The sequence below is a fragment of the Macaca fascicularis genome, chromosome 15, assembly GCF_037993035.2.
Source record: "Macaca fascicularis isolate 582-1 chromosome 15, T2T-MFA8v1.1".
NCBI lineage: Eukaryota > Metazoa > Chordata > Mammalia > Primates > Cercopithecidae > Macaca > Macaca fascicularis.
Window position 1 is genome coordinate 121,932,501 of NC_088389.1, and position 18,162 is coordinate 121,950,662.

The window sequence follows — 18,162 nt, forward strand, 5'->3', positions numbered from 1 at the left end:
AGGAGGAGGAGGAGAGGAGGAGGAGAGGAGGAGGAGGAGAGGAGGAGGAGAGGAGGAGGAGGAGAGGAGGAGGAGGAGAGGAGAGGAGGAGGAGGAGAGGAGGAGAGGAGAGAGGAGAGGAGGAGGAGGAGGAGAGGAGGAGGAGGAGAGGAGGAGGAGGAGAGGAGGAGGAGGAGAGGAGGAGGAGGAGAGGAGGAGGAGGAGGAGGAGGAGAGGAGGAGGAGGAGGAGGAGGAGGAGGAGGAGGAGGAGGAGGAGAGGAGGAGGAGGAGGAGAGGAGGAGGAGGAGGAGGAGGAGGAGGAGGAGGAGGAGGAGGAGGAGGAGGAGGAGGAGGAGAGGAGGAGGAGGAGGAGGAGGAGGAGGAGAGGAGGAGAGGAGGAGGAGAGGAGGAGGAGAGGAGGAGGAGAGGAGGAGGAGGAGAGGAGGAGGAGGAGGAGGAGAGGAGGAGGAGAGGAGGAGGAGGAGGAGAGGAGGAGGAGGAGGAGAGGAGGAGGAGGAGGAGGAGGAGAGGAGGAGGAGGAGGAGGAGGAGAGGAGGAGGAGAGGAGGAGGAGGAGGAGGAGGAGGAGAGGAGGAGGAGGAGGAGGAGAGGAGGAGGAGGAGGAGGAGGAGGAGGTGGAGGAGGAGGAGAGGAGGAGGAGGAGGAGGAGAGGAGGAGGAGGAGGAGAGGAGGAGGAGGAGAGGAGGAGGAGGAGGAGGAGAGAGGAGGAGGAGGAGGAGAGGAGGAGGAGGAGGAGAGGAGGAGGAGGAGGAGAGGAGGAGGAGGAGGAGGGAGGAGGAGGAGGAGGAGGAGGAGGAGGAGGAGGAGGAGAGGAGGAGGAGGAGGAGGAGAGGAGGAGGAGAAAGAGATTTCACGCCTGTAATCCTAGCACTTTGGGAGGCCGAGGCGGGTGGACTGCCTGAGCTCAGGAGTTTGAGACCAGCCTGGGCAACACGGTGAAACCCCGTCTCTACTAAAATACAAAAAATTAGCTGGGCATGGTGGTGTGCACCTGTAATCCTAGTTACTTGGAAGGCTGAGGCAGGAGAATTGCTTGAACCCAGGAGGCGGAGGTTGCAGTGAGCCGAGATCACGCCATTGCACTCCAGCCTGGGCAACAGAAGCGAAACTCCGTCTCAACAAAAAATAAATAAATGAACATAATTTTGTTCTCTTAATTTTCTCTGTTCGCTCTTTCTGAAAGGCCTGCTGAGCGGGTTTTCTATACTTCCTTTGGTTCTTTAACATTTTCCTTCTTTTTGCCCTGACTCTAAGGAGCTCCTTGGATTTTCCAGGACTTCCATTGAAATTTTTTTTAAATCCTGATTTTATTTTATTAAAGGTCTCGGTTTTGTGTCACATTTTCGTAACATCTCGTACTTGTTATCTAGATATATTTCCAAAATCTCTTTAAATTTATCAATTAAGGGGATTTTTAATGTCTTCTGAGTCTCTTCTTCTTTGCTGTCAGTTTTTCTGTTGCTTATCTTGATTTTATGCCTTTTATATCAAGGCACATAAAAGGCATAAAACCAAGAGAAGCAACAGAAAAAGGATTGATCACAGAAGTTTCTCCTTCTGTGCCAGTTGGTCTTCAGTTGCTCAGTTCCAGTTAAATCAGAAGATCAGGGTGGCTGGTGTGGTTTCCTCTGCTGTTGAGAACATTAGTCTGTTTTCCACCAGTCTCACCACTGAGTGGGAATTCTTGCCGGATGCTCTGGGCAGGGCGGGGCATGACTGGGCAAACAGACTGGCAGGTTTTGCTTTGGGTAAGCAGAAAAGGAACTGGCACTGACACTGGGCTCACCAAGAGTCAAAATGAGAAAGGCATGGGACATAGACTCCCAGACTGGAATACATATTATTTCCAGTTATGTTTTAGCATAATTTCTTTAAAACAGAGCCCTCTGTTCTTTGGTGGGAAGTAGTATCCTATCCAATTTTATTATTGCCATTGAAAAGAAATATAGTTTCAAATAAGTAGTTATCATTGTTATTTTAATTAGGTAACACAGTATAACAGAATTAACTATCTAATTTACAAGTCACTGAATAATACACTTTTTTTTTTTTTTTTTTTGAGACGGAGTCTCGCTCTGTCCCCTAGTCTGGAGTGCAGTGGCTGTGATAGCTCACTGCAAGCTCCGCCTCTCGGGTTCCCGCCATTCTCCTGCCTCAGCCTCCCGAGCAGCTGGGACTACAGGCGCCCGCCACAGCGCCCAGCTAATTTTTTGTATTTTTTAGTAGAGACGGGGTTTCACCGTGTTAGCCAGGATGGTCTCGATCTCCTGACCTCATGATCCACCCATCTCGGCCTTCCAAAGTGCTGGGATTACAGGCTTGAGCCACCGCGCCCGGTGAATAATATACTTTTTAAAAGGAAACATATCAAAAGCATATGAAAGAAAATGAAGAAAATTTTAAAATAAAGCAACATAAACAGAATACGCAAAATGAGACTGAAGAAATAGATAACGCATATGAGTTATCATAACAATTATCAACAGGTTAAATTCATCTAACATGATTCAGAACAAGTTTAGAATTATCCATCTTGGGTTCAAAACCAAAATTTGTCTACAAGCATTTTACTTTAAACTTACTATACTATCTGTTAGGCTACTGTCTCCCAGCTTCAATCCCCTCCTTTTACCTTCAGTATATGAGGCTGGGGCAGGAGCTCTGCAAACACATTCATGCTCTATCAGTAGAAGGCACTAAAGGGATGACTGAAGCCTGGAGGAGAAAGAAAGAAATGTTTTACTTTTTCATCCTGACAGTGTAATTCGTTCCACCATAAGTAGTTTGCTCCCAAACGTTCTCCCAATATTCCCCAAACCAGTCTCACTCCCCCATAAAACACAGAAACACGTGCATGCACACGCGCGCACACACACACACACACGCACGCACACACGCGCACACACACACACACACTTTGAAATGCCAGCATTTGTTCTTTGGTTTTCTGCATTAGGTCCCTACAATGGCATTTAAACGATAAGCTCAGCAGACACCTCTCCTCAGAGGTCTAGGCCCCAGACTCAAGCGGCCCCCTCCTCTGAGATTTTAAGTTTTAAGAAGTGCAACTTCTTTCCTTTGTTTTTCAAGTTCTAAGGGTGGTAGCTGCTTCCCGCAGTTGTTACTTCCATAATACTTAGAGTTCTCTTTGTTTCCTTTCAATTACCCGATAAACTTTATTCCTATTTAACAAGACAGTGCTGTCTTATCTTTTAAATGCCATTGTAGGGAACTGATGCAGAAAACCAAAGAACAAATACTCAAGTAACTTCCAGCTTCCTATGTATGGAAGTGAAAGAAGTGAGGAAGTAGACTAATCCAGAGATACGAATTTGCAGGCTGGGAGCAGAAATTGCTCACAGAAGTTTAACATGATAGAGAGTATTGATATGATAGATTATGTGGCTTGAACAGGATAGAAAAGAACTAAATCAAAGCCAAGAGTCAGCTGACAGACTGGAGAAAACTTCAGGAGTTGAGACTGATGAGGTTTGCTGAATATTAAATTCTGGCATGGTGAGAGTAAGTAACAGGAAGAGCAGATAGAAAGGTGCTTGCAGCCTATGGACAGTTCAGTGTTGAAGCAGTAAAGGAAATGACAGGATCGAAGCTGTGGAATGAGAGTTGAGATTGACGCGAAGGCCAGTAAAGACAAGGACATTGCTCTACTTAAAAATTTAGTGGCTTCAAATGACAACCATTTGATTACATTTTGCAATTTTGTGGGTCAAGAATTCAAGAATGATTAAACTGGGCAATTCCTCTGGTCTTTGTGTCAGCCACTTGTTTATATTCAATTAGTGGCTGGTCTGGCTGAGGGAGCTCAAGACTGCTTCTCTCACACACCTGGTGCCTTGTTTGAGCCAGCTAGGCTCAGCTGGGCTCCTCTTCCATGCCATATATTCTCAGAATCTCCATGTACATGCTCTTGTAAACTAGTCAGACATGGTAGCTCAGCACTTTCAGAGACCAAAACAAAAGCTTTAAAGACTAAACCTAGAATTGCATAACATCATTTCCTCCATACTTGATTCATCAAAACAGTTATGGGACAATCCAGATTCGAGGAGAGGAAAAAAAGATCCCACTCTCATATGGAAAGGATGTCAAAGAATTTGTAGTCAATGTTAACGTGCCACAGAATTCCTACTAAGATAGCAGTTAGCTCATCTGATAAAAGGTAACATGAGTTGGACTCATGAGGGAGACAAAGGAAATGTTCCCAATAAATGTAGGGGAGTAGCCCAAAGGTAAGTGACAGCTACAAGATGGGGGAGCGAGTGGTGTACTGGGATGATATTGCCTCCGTAGTTAACTAACACAGTTACTTTCTCCTGTGAGAAACGGTGGGTATTATGGGCTGAATTTTGTCCTCCCAAATTCCTATGTTGACATCATAACCCCTGATACTTTCAAATGGGACTATATTTGAAAGTAGGGTATTTAAAGAGGTAATTAAAATAATGTCATTGGGGTGGCCATAGTCCAGTATCTTTATAAGAAGAGGACATTAGTACTCATACACACATAGGAAGAAGACCATGTGTCTTAGTTCATTTTGTGTTGCTATAATAGAATACCACCAACTGGGTAATTTATAAAGAACAGAAATTTATTTTGTCACAGTTCTGGAGGCTGGGAAGTCCAAGGTCACAGCGCTAGCAGGTTTAGTGTCTGGAATGGGTCCACTCTTTGCTTTCAAGGTGACACCTTGGACACTGCATCCTCCAGAAGGGAGGAACGTTTGTCCTTATGTGGCTGAAGGCAGAAGGGCAAGCAAGCTTAGCACTGCTTGAAGCCTCTTGTATGAGGCCATTAAGCCAAATCACAAGGGAGGAGACATCATGACCTAATCTCTTCTTAAAGGTCCCATCTCTTAATACTTTCACATTGGCAACACCTGAATTTTGGAGGGTTAGATTTAAACCATACTATCATGAGAAGACATAGAGAAAAGATGCTATCTACATGACAAGGAGAAAGGCTTCAGGAAAAAAAACAATCCTGCCAACATCTTGATCTCAGACTTCTGGCCTCCAGAACTATGACAAAATTATTTTCTGTTATTTTAGTCACCCAGTTGGTGGCACTTTGTAATGGCAGCCCTAGCAAACGAATACGGTAGGTGATTTTTGTGGAGTGGAAAGCATGTCCACAGAGGTTGCAGTGGCAATGGGAGATTGGTTACATACGGTGGAATTGACCAAACAAATATATTCAAGATAATGAAAGCCAAGTTTCCCATGGTCAGAGAAGGAAATCAATACACAGAAAAAGAAAATTAGAATGAACCTTCCAGTTTTGCATTGGAAATGGAGACATTAGGACAAATCTATGCTTTTCAATATATAAGTAGGTTGATAGACACATACATACACACATAGAGTAGGGTACAGACATGTAAATGCTTGTATACAAATATTCCTGAGCTCTCTCTTCACTGAAAGAGTCTGGAAGGGGCAATACCTTAAAAGCCATGAGCACATCTAGAAGCCAGATCTTGGTATTTAAATACCATTCTCGGCCGGGCGTGGTGGCTCACACCTGTAATCCCAGCACTTTGGGAGGCCGAGACGGGCAGATCACGAGGTCAGGAGATCGAGACCATCCTGGCTAACACGGTGAAACTCCGTCTCTACTAAAAAATACAGAAAACTAGCCGGGCGAGGTGGCGGGCGCCTGTAGTCCCAGCTACTTGGGAGGCTGAGGCAGGAGAATGGCGTAAACCCGGGAGGCAGAGCTTGCAGTGAGCTGAGATCCAGCCACTGCACTCCAGCCTGGGCGACAGAGCGAGACTCCATCTCAAAAAAGAAATAAATAAAAACAAACAAATAAATAAATAAATAAATAAATACCATTCTCCACTAAAAGAAGACTTGGCTCCTTCGAGAGATGGCTGATTCTAGTGCTAGGGCAGGGAAAGAGTAAGAAGAGCCTGGAATGTCTTGTGCTATAAGGAAAGAATAAAGCAATCACAGCATAATGAAAGCTTAACAAAAGGCCGCAGAGGCCAGCTTAAAGGGGCTCCCATTGATCAAATCTGAAACAATTTGGTCGTCAAAATACATGCTGAAAATAACAGATTATACCCCATTGAGTAAAAAAGGAAAGCACAAGTCCATAGTGATAGAAATAAATAAGTAAATAAATTAAAAATTGAGGAGATTTCCATAGTTCCAAAGTAGATCCCCCCAAAATGCTTATTAATTACAAAATAAAAAAGAGTACCTTGATAGTGAAGGAGGCTGGCAGACACCAGCTTAATCAAGAGATCAAAGTGAACATTGTAAGTAACGGGGCAAATCAAGCTCAGGTGGCACCTGCTAGTGCATTATGAGGACATGGCATCACTTCTGTGGTATTCTTGCCCAAAATGCAGAACCTGAATCAGATTACAAAAAAAAAAAAAAAATCAGGCAAATCCAAACTGAAGGACATTCTGAAAATAACTTGTGTGTAATCTTCAGAAGTGTCAAGGTCATGAAAATCAAAGAAAGACAAGGAAAGGGGAATTGTTCCAGATTAACCAAAGCTATGAGTCATGTGACACATGCCCTGGCTTGGATTCTTTTGCTATAAGAGACATTATTTGCACAACTGATGAAATGTGAATGGGTCTGTGGATTATAAGCTTGTAGGAAATCAATATTAATTTCCTGATTCTGATGGATGTATTGTGATTATGCAGGAAAATGTCTTTGTTTGTAGGAAATACATACTGAAGGGTTCAGCTGTCATGGGGGCATCAAATGAGCAAAATACTCTTAGATGGTTTAGGAAAATAAAATAATGTATTTGCATTGTATTTACAACTTCTCTAATGTCTGAGTTTTTTTAATTAATGAAATTAATAATACTGATAGTCTTTACCCAGAATAACAAATGGTGTCTATTTTTAGTATCAGTCAAAGTCCAGTCAGGAGACAGAAACTGTAACAGCTACTTAAATAGAATTTCATACAAAGAACTGGCAAATAAGTAAAACATTATTAACTAGGTGACTGAAATGGCAATAAAAGAATTCTGAAGTACCACAAATATTGCATTTGCAAAAAGCAGCTACCACTCCTAGGGCTAGGGAAATAAAAGAAAAAAAGTGGAATTGTTAAAACTTAGAAACCTTGAGGTGGATCCCCATGGACCTAGGCCCCAGACCTCTGAGGAATCTGAGCTCAAAAGGGACAGTCAGGGACATTGCCATACAGATGATAAGTATGTCAATTCTCTATATCAGTGTAAGAAAGTCTCACAAAACTTAGTGTCTTTGAAATTTATTTTTACCATACTCATGGATTCTGTGGGCACTTTAGAAAGAACACGATTAAGGTGACTCTGTCAATCATTTTGGGGGCTTCAACTGGAAGAACCAGAAAGCTGGGGGTGACTCCATGGCTAGGGTCAGGAATCTCGAGCACATGTGGTTTCTCCATGTGGCTTGGGCTTCCTCACAACATGGCAGCCTTGGATTTCTTACACGTCAGTCGGAGCTTCAAGAGAACCAGGTGGAGGCTGTATCACCTTTCATGACCTAACCTCAAAAATCACAGGGATTCTCTTGCCTGCCTGGATTTGAGCACAGGAAACATAGATACTGCTCAGCACTGGGGGAATGGCAAGGTCACCTTGCAGAAGAGCAGGTGTGATGAGGATGTAGCTGTCTTTGGAAAATACAGCCTGCCCATAGGTAAACTTACAGGTGTCATAATGGAAAAGGCAATCTGCAAATCTCAGACTGCTATGACAGGAGGTTAAAACCTAAGCACCAAGACACAATAGAAACAAAATTACAAATTCAGATCTTCAAAAGAGATGGCTCAGAGCCAGCCAGTTTGACAAGTCCTGAGCCCCTCTACTTCAGCAAGGGAGGAGCACTGGAGAAAAGAAGATTTTAGGGGAAGGGTTTTGGAGAGAGCTAGGGGGAGAGGTGGGCCCTGTCTCTTTCACTCCTGTCTCCTGAGGGGCTTCAGCCAGGGGAAGCATGAGCATGAGAGGCTTGGGGAACACCCTGGAGGGGAGTCTGATTCCCACCCAGGGAAGCCTGGATGAGACGAGACAGCCGTGTTGAAGCAGTTAGCAGGGCTGGGAGAAAGGCAAGCTCCTGCTACGCTTGGGAGGAAATGCCCCACGTTCAACCAGCAGAGGGGATGCTGGGTCCTGAGGGCATGATTTTCGAGACTTGGAGCAGAATTCAAAGTTTAAGTAGTGGTCAGGCATTTTGTCAGTTCTGCCTAGAAGAACCTGCCGGAGCAGGTCATGGGCCCTGAAAATCCCAGGCCACGTGAGGTGAACAGCAGGAGAACCAGGCCTGGGTGTGTGGTGGCCTCCAAGGGACTCCAAGCAGGGGCCTCTGAGCCCCCTTCCAGAGGTTGCCATGGAGCTCACAGAAGAAAGGACCTAAGGGTTAAGTAACTCACCCAGGGTCGCAAGTAGTTAGTGGCAGCACTTTAAGCACCTGCCAGGCCTGGAGGATGCAAAGACAGATTAAGATCCCTCTATCTCAAGTGTAACTCCCTGGGAGCCCCCTGTGCTGCCCGCCTGCAGGAGACAGCTTTGGCCACTGGTGAAACATGGGTTGTACAAAAAAGAGAGACTGATGGTGCCTTTTCCACTCCCACTGCCTCCCCTCAGTGTGCCCAGCTGCAGTGGGCAGAGGGTCTGACCCCACGTCCAGGTCCTGGAGTTTATTCTTGTCTCAGAAAGGACATCCCAATTGCCAAGCCAAGGCAAGAGTGGGTGGAAAGGTCACAAGGCCTGCCTACGTTCTCTGGGACAGGCAAGGTTGCCCCCATGAAATAAATCACAAAGTGCAGTGGAACATAAAAGTCAAACTGGGACATTCTTGTGGAACAGGCTGGGCGTGGCCTCAGGGAATTCCATGTATGGGTCACAGGGCAGGCTGCCCAGAGGTGCTAGAGGGCTGAAACAGCTGGCTGGATGAAAAGAAAGAAAGAGAGAAAGAAGTAAGCAGAGAAGAAGTGACATTCACTAAGAGGAAGGTGCTCCCAGGGCAGCCCCTCTCAGACCTGAGCAAGTATCAGAACCCTGCCTGGGAGGAAAGAAGGAGCCTAGGGAGGTTTGCAGGCCTTCGCAGTTGAGCATCTTACACCAGAGTTCTTCAGGCTCCCCGTCCAGGTTCAGAGCCAACACGCTGGCAGCTGCTCAGGGCTGCCTGTTCAAACACAGATCACTGAGTCCCAAACTCAGTAAGTCTGAGCTTGACCTGACAATTTGCATGTCATCCCTGGATGTAGCTGAAGCGGTTGGACCAGGGACCAGAGTTTGAGAACTGCTGGCATGAAGGAACACTGATTATGGTGTGGTGTAGCAGCAAGGGGCTCACCTCGTGCCTAGGGATCACACTAGCTTATTTTAAACACCGGCATTGACAGCGTTAGGTAGTGTACAGCTTTAGTAGAAATTGAAGATTAATGGAAATACTGCAGAAAGTAAACAAATAGATAATGTGCTATATATGCCATCATCAGCCCATAGGCCCTAAGCAAACACTGCTCCTCCTAGGGACAGTGCCTGGGAGGGAAGTAACATGGCCCCAAGAAGTTCAATGGGCCTTTGATGCTACGCAGGATAGCACAAAGCTTGGCAGGTTCCTCCATCTAGGTAGACAGCCAAGACGGGAGTGGCTGAAGTAATGACTGCCTGCTGAAATGAGAATTCTTTCATTTGGTAAATCAATAATTACAAGCACACTGGGGAAATTAAGCAAAGAAAATTACATCACTTTAGTGTTGCACTAGAATCATACATGCCTACAAATAACAAATCGGGAATTCCCCCAGCAGTTATAAATAAAGCACACACACTGCACACTTGCACAGGGACGTGAGTAAGCAGAGTGTTTGCTCCTCATCAATGATAACATACGTGTGAGCTGGTTGTAAATGTGAAGGTTGTAGCAGCTACAGGAACCATTGCTTTAAATTTTCTGTAGTGTGTGTATGTGTTTGTGTGCATGTGTGTGAGCATGTGTGTGCACATGTGTGTGCGTGTGTTTGCCTGTAAGTGTGTGCATGAGGCATTTCCCCGAGAGAAAGAACTATCTTTTTCTCCAGGAAAACAAAAAAATCATTGAATGGAAAGAAATGGCAACAAACCATTTGGAAATCTAAACATCTACCTTAAGGACCAGTTCGTAAAGCTGAACAGAAACGCTCCAGCCCACAGATCCCATGTGTCCACGTGTTCACTTCCTTCCCTCGCGGTTACTCTGGTCCTTCATTACTTTCTGCTACGTAGGCTCTAGCCCTTCAGACTCACTCACCTATAGCCACGAGCCTTAGCAATAATTGGGAGAAGTGGGAGGGGATCTCTTTCATTTTAGGGACATTTCAGGTACAAGGGAGTATAATTATTACATACCCATGCCAAAATTTGTATATTTTTAAACCACCTGCATCTTAATTTCTAAAGTTAATATCCTAATTTTATAGGAAAGAAAAGAGGCAAAGTTGGAGAGGTGAGTGTTATCCAGCAGTTGACTCAGTGGAGGCTGCGGGACTGTGGTGGACTCCTGGGCCCCAGACGCCAGATGCACACTGGTCCGGCTGCCTGTGCTGCCCACCTCAGGCAGACCCACCTCTTCTTCCTTCACACTGGTGCACCGAATCTGCCCCTCAACACCTTCTTCAAGGCCATCAAGGTTTGCTGAGCATTTCTCCAGTCACATCTCCACGAGCTTCTAAAGTGTTTGCGCACTTGTGCACTCATGTGAAAGCACATTGAGTTCTGAGAGTGGGACTTACATACATGGCGCTTTCCAGAATGGAGGGACACGGAGGGCTAAAGGCCTGGGGAGGAGAGGTAGGCCTCAGCATGCTCAGCCCAGGGCCATTTGCCTGAAGCATTCACCCTGTCCAATGCTATCTCCCCTCTTCACCTGCCATCACCTGCCATCTGATGGACTCTTACCTCCATGCCGGCAGAGCCAGACCAAGGGAGGGGCCAGCCAGGGATGTGGACAGGACCCTGATAAAACCCAGACATAAACACCACTCTGGGAAGCGAGGTACCTCTGGAAGTGTAAGGGGTAGAAGAGATGGCGTTGGCCAGAACTTCCCCCAGATATGTGACTTGAGAAGAAAACACTGGGAAGCCATCCCAGTGTTCAAATGTCTTTGAAAGACATTTCTTTTTTTTTCTTTTTTTCTGAGATGGAGTCTCACTCTGTTGCCCAGGCTGCAGTGCAGTGGTGCGATCTCGGCTCACTGCAAGCTCCGCCTCCTGGGTTCATGCCATTCTCCTGCCTCAGACTCCCAAGTAGCTGGGACTACAGGCACGCACCATCATGCCCGGCTAATTTTTTGTATTTTTAGTAGAGACGGGGTTTCACCGTGTTAACCAGGATGGTCTCCTGACCTCGTGATCCGCCCGTCTCGGCCTCCCAGAGTGTTGGAATTACAGGCGTGAGCCACCGCGCCCGACCTAAAGACATTTCTTCTGAGCTGGTTATGCAAATTTGGGGCCAGAACTGAACCGCTCAGGGAAAGAGATGGGTGAGGCAGAGGTGTCATCCAGGACCTCTTTTCTCACGCTCCTAGGAGTACTCTGCCTCTCCAGATCCACGTCAAGTGTTACTCAAAGACTCCCAGCTGGAAAGGTACCATGTTTGTTCTGGCCTTGCCTTCCACAGGTTTCAGGCTGGTACCAAATGAAAGCCTACGGCTTCCCTCCTAATGGGGGAAGATGGCGCACCTGCTGGCCTTGTCTGCATCAACAGAGGGCACCGACTCTCCTTCTAAGAGGCACTCATGGAGTCTTGACTGTCAAGCCAGGCTCACTTTTCATTTTACACCTACAGGTTTATCTGATGATTAACTGCACCGTCACTCTGTCTCCCCCACCACTATGCAAGTATACCCCTTTGATTTTCTTTTTAACAATCTGAAGCCCTCCTCCTTAAAAGAGAGTCTCCATCCCCACCACCCCGAAGTCCTCACAGTTTCTTCAAAGTCTTTCCAGATTAGCATCACCTCCCAAGGACCCCTCTCTGGATATTCTCAACAAAATTCATCAACTAGTTATATTAAATGTCCTCCCTTGGCAAGTTTTCCTTTCCTCCTTTTGTGTCCCCCTGCCTCAAACATTTCTCAGGTGACATGAAGTCACAGTGCTCCTCTTAGACCCTGCCACCCTCTCCCTTTCCCCACACAGCTTTGCCAGCATAAAAGCACCGTGCCCTCTGAGGACACAGGCTGCTTGGAAGGTGATGGAGTCACATTTACCAACTGCTAGTCCCCAGGAGAAACACACAGGACTCCCAAGATGACCAGGCAGCAAATGTCAGCAGCTTGCACTGTTCACAGTCCTGGACTTTCCCCCCGCCCCGCCCCCCCCGCCCCCCCCAATTTCTGCCTTATCCTCAGAATCTGGCTACTTTCATTTTTGGAGCCTCGTCAGCTTACAGAATCAGCCAAGATCATTGTTGTGGAGTTCTTGAGGGAGAGACAGCCTGAGTGTTCTAAAAGGTGGGTGCCCTGAGCTGCTATGTTTGAGCCAGCTGCTGCATGGAGCCTTCTGAAGGTTCGAATGTTGGCACTTCAATATTGAAAGAGGTTCAAGGAGGAGCAGAGAGAAAAGAGCTCATTCTTGCTGTGGCACAAGTTAGGAGTGTGCAATGTTCTGGATCCAAATCAGCCCAACAAAAGTAGGAAAAAAAAGGCATCTTTGGAATCTGCCACAACTTCCCTTTTTGTCTTTTAACTCCTATTATTCTTATGAAGTGAGGATAGGTTCCCACAAAGCTAATGAGGAGGGAAGAAAAAGGAAAAAACGGTGAGCAACTGTTTCACTGCAGTGTATACTTAAGGCTTATTTTGACTTATAATTCTCACAACATTACCTTCTGTGATAAAGGTATTATGAAAACCATTTTACAAATGAGGAATCCAGAGCTCAAAGAGATTAAGTAACTTATTTAAGATACTACAACTACTGTTATGTAGAGATAGGGTTTGAAAGCAGGTCAGTTTGGCTTCGGAAGCACATTGGTATTAGAGTTCTAATTAATTCAGCCAAGAAACAGTAAGTGCCAACCTTGAGCCCAGAACTGTGACAAGCACTACGGGGCTAGAGAAGACATCTCATGTATTTCCACGTGAGGCTTAAGATTTAGTTAAAGAGATACGAATAATAAACATGAACGAATCAGCAAGAATTACAAGTTGGTATACAATTATGGTATATAATTATGTCCTAAATTACATGACGCATAGTAAAAGACTGTAAGAGTTAAAGAGAAGGAACATCAGGGAAAGTGGTATAGTTCTGGGCTCAAAGTGGCGGTCTAAATGAGTTAATATTTTATCAATAAAAGCAAAAGGGGAGAGTTTTTGGTTCCAGGCAAGAGGAAATAAGCACATTCCGCCCTATCCCTCCTGCTAATTATAACTGAAGACCTAGATGAAATGCATAACGCAACCATTAGCAGTCCCTGAAAGGCGGAGAAAAGAGACTGACTGGGGACTTCAGGACTCCACGTAGAACCTGATGGTAGCTCTTTGGGGATTTTCGGCTTCCTGTATCTCTTGCCCTGGTTCCTACATCCGCCTGCAATCCAGAATCCCCAATAGGCACTGTCAAAAAGGTAGAGAAAACCCAAGGAAAACCCACTATCTCTAGCCAAAACTTTACAGAGAACAGCCCCACAGGATGAAACCACACAGGCTTACTCAAGGCAAAACCGTGAAAGCAGCTGTGCCTTTCCCCACCTACACCGTATCTGCAGAGACTCTTTGGGTTGTCAACCACTCCCCTGCCCCAGCCCCTGCACAAATGCAAGCAATAGTAGCCTCCCTCCTCTTCACCACTAGGTGCAGTAGAGACAGTGGAAGACAGTTCTGGTGACCATTCCCACCCTACAGGGAGCGAACATCAGCAAAGGCAGGTTGTGTCCCCTACACACACTTGATGCATCAGCCACAGAGGCAGTGGAGTGGAGCTGTGCGAACACCCTCCTTCCTAGCCAAGGGAGCACGCCAAGGCAGTGCCTCTCAACCCCTCCCACCAGACACAGTGGCCACAAAGACTGTTCGGGGGAACGCTGTCCAATATCCCTGGCCCGCAGGAGGTGAACAGCAGCAAAGGTGTGGGACAGTGGGAAGGGGAAGTTACAGAGAAGAGGAGGCTAAAGAAAGGTATTTTTGTTGTTGTTGTTGTTTTGTTTTGTTTTTTTGAGACGGAGTCTGGCTCTGTCGCCCAGGCTGGCGTGCAGTGGCGCGATCTCGGCTTACCGCAAGCTCCACCTCCGGGTTCATGCCATTCTCCTGCCTCAGTCTCCCAAGGGACTACAGGCGCCTGCCACCTCGCCTGGCTAATTTTTTTTGTATTTTTAGGAGAGATGGGATTTCACTGTGTTAGCCAGGATGGTCTCAATCTCCTCACCTTGTAATCCGCCTGCCTTGGCCTCCCAAAGTGCTGGGATTACAGGCGTGAGCCACCGTGCCTGGTTTTTGGTTTTTTTTTTTTTTTTTTGAGATGAAATCTCCCTCTGTAGTCCAGGCTGGAGTGCAGTGGTGCCATCTCAGTTCACTGCAACCTCCGCCTCCTGGGTTCAAGCAATTCTCCTGCCTCAGCCTCCTGAGTAGCTGGGACTACAGGCACCTGCCACCACACCCGGCTAACTTTTTGTATTTTCAGTAGAGACGGTGTTTCACCGTGTTAGCCAGGATGGTTGGGATCTCCTGACCTCGTGATCTGCCCGCCTCCGCCTCCCACAGTGCTGGGATTACAGAGGTGAACCACCGCACTCAGCCAAGAAAGGTATCTTTTAGTCTAGGTATAAAGCTCTGGGAATACCCCCAAGTAGTCCGTGTGTGAAATGACTTTGAGAACTGAACTATGGTGTGGAATGTTGCCCAGGTTCCAGATTAACTCTGGGTCATCCACAACACTGCTGTGAACACTTGAAACTATTGACATTGGAGCCACAGTTCACAGAATTAAGCCAGGATATGCATTCTAAAGTTAAATGGGTTGACTCCCTGATAAAATGGAAAACTTAAATAGGAACCAAGACTGCATGGCATAATATTCAAAATGTCCAGGATACAATCCAAATGTACCTGTCATATCAAAAACCTCAACTTGAATAAGAAAAAAACAATCAATAGACACAAACAGCAAGATAGCACACATGTTGAAATTATCTGGCAAGTATTTTAAAATAGTGATTATAAAAATGCTCCAACTAGGAATTACACCTTTCAAACAAATGGAAAAATAGAAAATCTCAGCAAATACAAAATATAAGGCAGAACCAAATGGAAATTGTAAAACTGAAAACACACTAACCAAAATTTTCAAACTCACTGGATGGGCTCATGTGTAAAATGAAGATGACAGAGGGAAGAATTAGTAAAGTAGAAAAGATACACAGAAGTGAACCATCCTGAACAAAAGAGAAAAAGTAGACTGAAAACCTGAACCGAGCCTCAGAGAGTTGTGTGGCAATAGCAGAAGATCTGACATTCACGTTGTAGGAGTTTCAGAAGAAGAGGAGAAAGAATGTGAGGGTGAAAACGTATTTGAAAAAGTAGTGCCTGAAAAATTCCAAAACTTGGTTACAAGTTATAACTTAACCTACAAATTCGAGAAGTTTAGAGAGTTCCAACTAGAATAAATCCAAAGACATCCACACCCCAATACATAATAATAAATTTTTGAAAACATAAGACAAAGAAACAATTTTTAAAGCAACCAGAGATAAATAAAGCATTATTTTCAAGAGAACATGATTCAAGTGTCTGGATTTAAAGAATAAAAGAAGAGGGAGCACTTTCAAACTCATTTTATGAGGCTGGTATTACCCTGATATCAAAGCCAGGTAAAGACACAACAAGAAAAGAAAGCTACAGGGCAATTGCCTTGATGAACACAGCTACCAAAAATCTTGTTAAAATGCTAACAAACCAAATTCAGCAGTACATTAGAAAATCTCTATACCATGACCAAGTGGGATTTATTTCAGAAAGGCAAGGATTGTTCAACAAACACAAATTAACCAATGTGATACATTAACAGCATGAAAGAAAAAAACTACATGATCATTTTAAACCACGCAGAAAAAGCATTTGATCAAAATTTAACCTCAACTTATAATCAAAACTCTCAGTCAGGCACAGTGACTCACATCTGTAATCCCAGCACTTTGGAGGCCGAGGCAGGCGGATCACAAGGTCAAGAGATCGAGACCAGCCTGGCCAACATAGTGAAACCCCGTCTCTATTAAAAATACAAAAATTAGCTGGGCGTGGTGGTGTGTGCCTGTAGTCCCGGCTACTCGGGAGGCTGAGGCAGGAGAATCGCTTGAACCCAGGAGGCGGAGGTTGCAGTGAGCCGAGATCATGCCACTACACTCCAGCCTGGGCAACAAAGCAAGACTCCATCTCAAAAAAAAAAACCTCTCAACAAAACAGGCACAAAAGGATCTTTCCTCAACACAATAAGGGTTGTATATAAAAAGTCCACCGCTAACATCATAATCAATGGGGAAAAGTTGAAAGCTTCTTTTCTAAGATCTGGTACAAGACAAGGATGCCCACTCTTGCCACTTCTTTTCAGCATAATATTGGAAGTCCTAGCCAGACCACTTAGGCAATAAAAAGAAATAAAAGACCTCTTAATCAGAAAGGAAAATGCTGAAACGATGGCATGATCATACATGTACAAAACCCTAAAGACTCAAAAACCAACAACAAAAAACAATTCATTAAAGTTGCAGGATACAAACTCGACATGAAAAAAAAGTAATGTTTCTATTCACAAACAACAAGCTATCCAGAAAGAAAATCAAGAGAACCACTTCATTCACAATAACAACAAAGAGAATAAAATATTTAGGAATAACTTAACCAAAGAGGTGAAAGACTTGTACACTGAAAACCATAAAACATTGATAAAGGAAATTAAAGAAGATACAGATAACTGAAAAGATATCCTGTGTTCTTGGATTGGAATAATTAATATGGTTAAAGTGTCCATACATCCAAAGTGACCTACAGGTTTAACATGATCTCTATTGAAATCCCAGTGGCATTCTTAGTAGAAACAGAATAAAACAGTTTTAAAACTCATATGATACCACAATAGCCATTATGGAAAACAGCAGAGAGGTTCCTCAAAAAATTAAAAATAAAACTATCACCTGATCCAGCAGTCCCACTTCTAAATATACATCCAAAGGAAATAAAATCAGGATCTCAAAGAAGTAACTGCATTCCCATGTTCCTTTTACCGTTATTTACAATAGCCAAGATATAGAAACACAAGTGTCCATCAATAGAAGAATGGAAAAAGAAAATGTGATATACACACATAATGGAATATTATTTCACCTTAAAAATAAGAAAATTCTACCATTTCCAACAAGATGGATGAACCTAGACAACATCATGTTAACTTTAAAAAGCCGATACAAAAAGACAAGTACTGTATGATCTCACTTCTATCTGATATCTAAAATAATAGAACCCACAAAGAGTAGAAATGATGGTTACCAGAGGCTGGGGGGAGAGGGAAATGAGGAGATATTGGTCAAAGGGTACAAAGTTTTAGTTATGCAAGATGATAAGTTCTGCAGATCTAACATACAGCAATGAAACTATAATTAACAAGAGTTTATTGTATACTTGAAATTTGCTAAGAAAGCACATCTTTAGTACTCTCAACACCAGAAAAAGTGATAACTATCTGAGGTGACTGATATGTTAATTAGTTTGAAGTGCTTAATTTCACAATGTATATGTGTATCAAATCATCAAATTATGCACCTTAAATATATACAATCTTTAATGGTCAAATATATGTTAATTTAAGATATTAGTAAAAAATAAAGATAAAAATCATGTTATTTGAAGGCAATTAAAAGAGAAAACTATTTTTTAAAACCCAAATGATTCTAGATTGGTGATGAGAATTCATGAACATGAAAAAAATGTGGCACAATATATTTCAAGTACTGAAAAAAAAGAATAGTTTTTTTCCTAATAGGTTTTTTTCCTATAAGAGTCTAATAACTTATAACTGGGAAAATATCCTTCAGGAATGAAAGTGAAATAAAGATAGTCTCAGATGAAAGAAAACTTTTTTTAAAATTCAGCCAACAGACTTGCTATAAAACAAATAATTGCTAAAGACAGTTCTACAGAG

At 44.2% G+C, this 18,162-nt stretch overlaps 1 long non-coding RNA gene across 1 annotated transcript in view; it reads right to left on the reverse strand.

The window, feature by feature from the left end:
• Window positions 1–2,532: 2,532 nt before the first annotated feature.
• The window catches only part of LOC135967604 (uncharacterized), a 64,479-nt gene continuing 48,849 nt past the window's right edge, over window positions 2,533–18,162 (reverse strand). The window contains exons 2-3 of the long non-coding RNA XR_010581750.1: window positions 6,229–6,382; window positions 2,533–2,715 (exon numbers count right to left, since the gene is read on the reverse strand). This is a non-coding gene — a long non-coding RNA (uncharacterized lncRNA). The remainder of the gene's footprint in view (window positions 2,716–6,228; window positions 6,383–18,162) is intronic.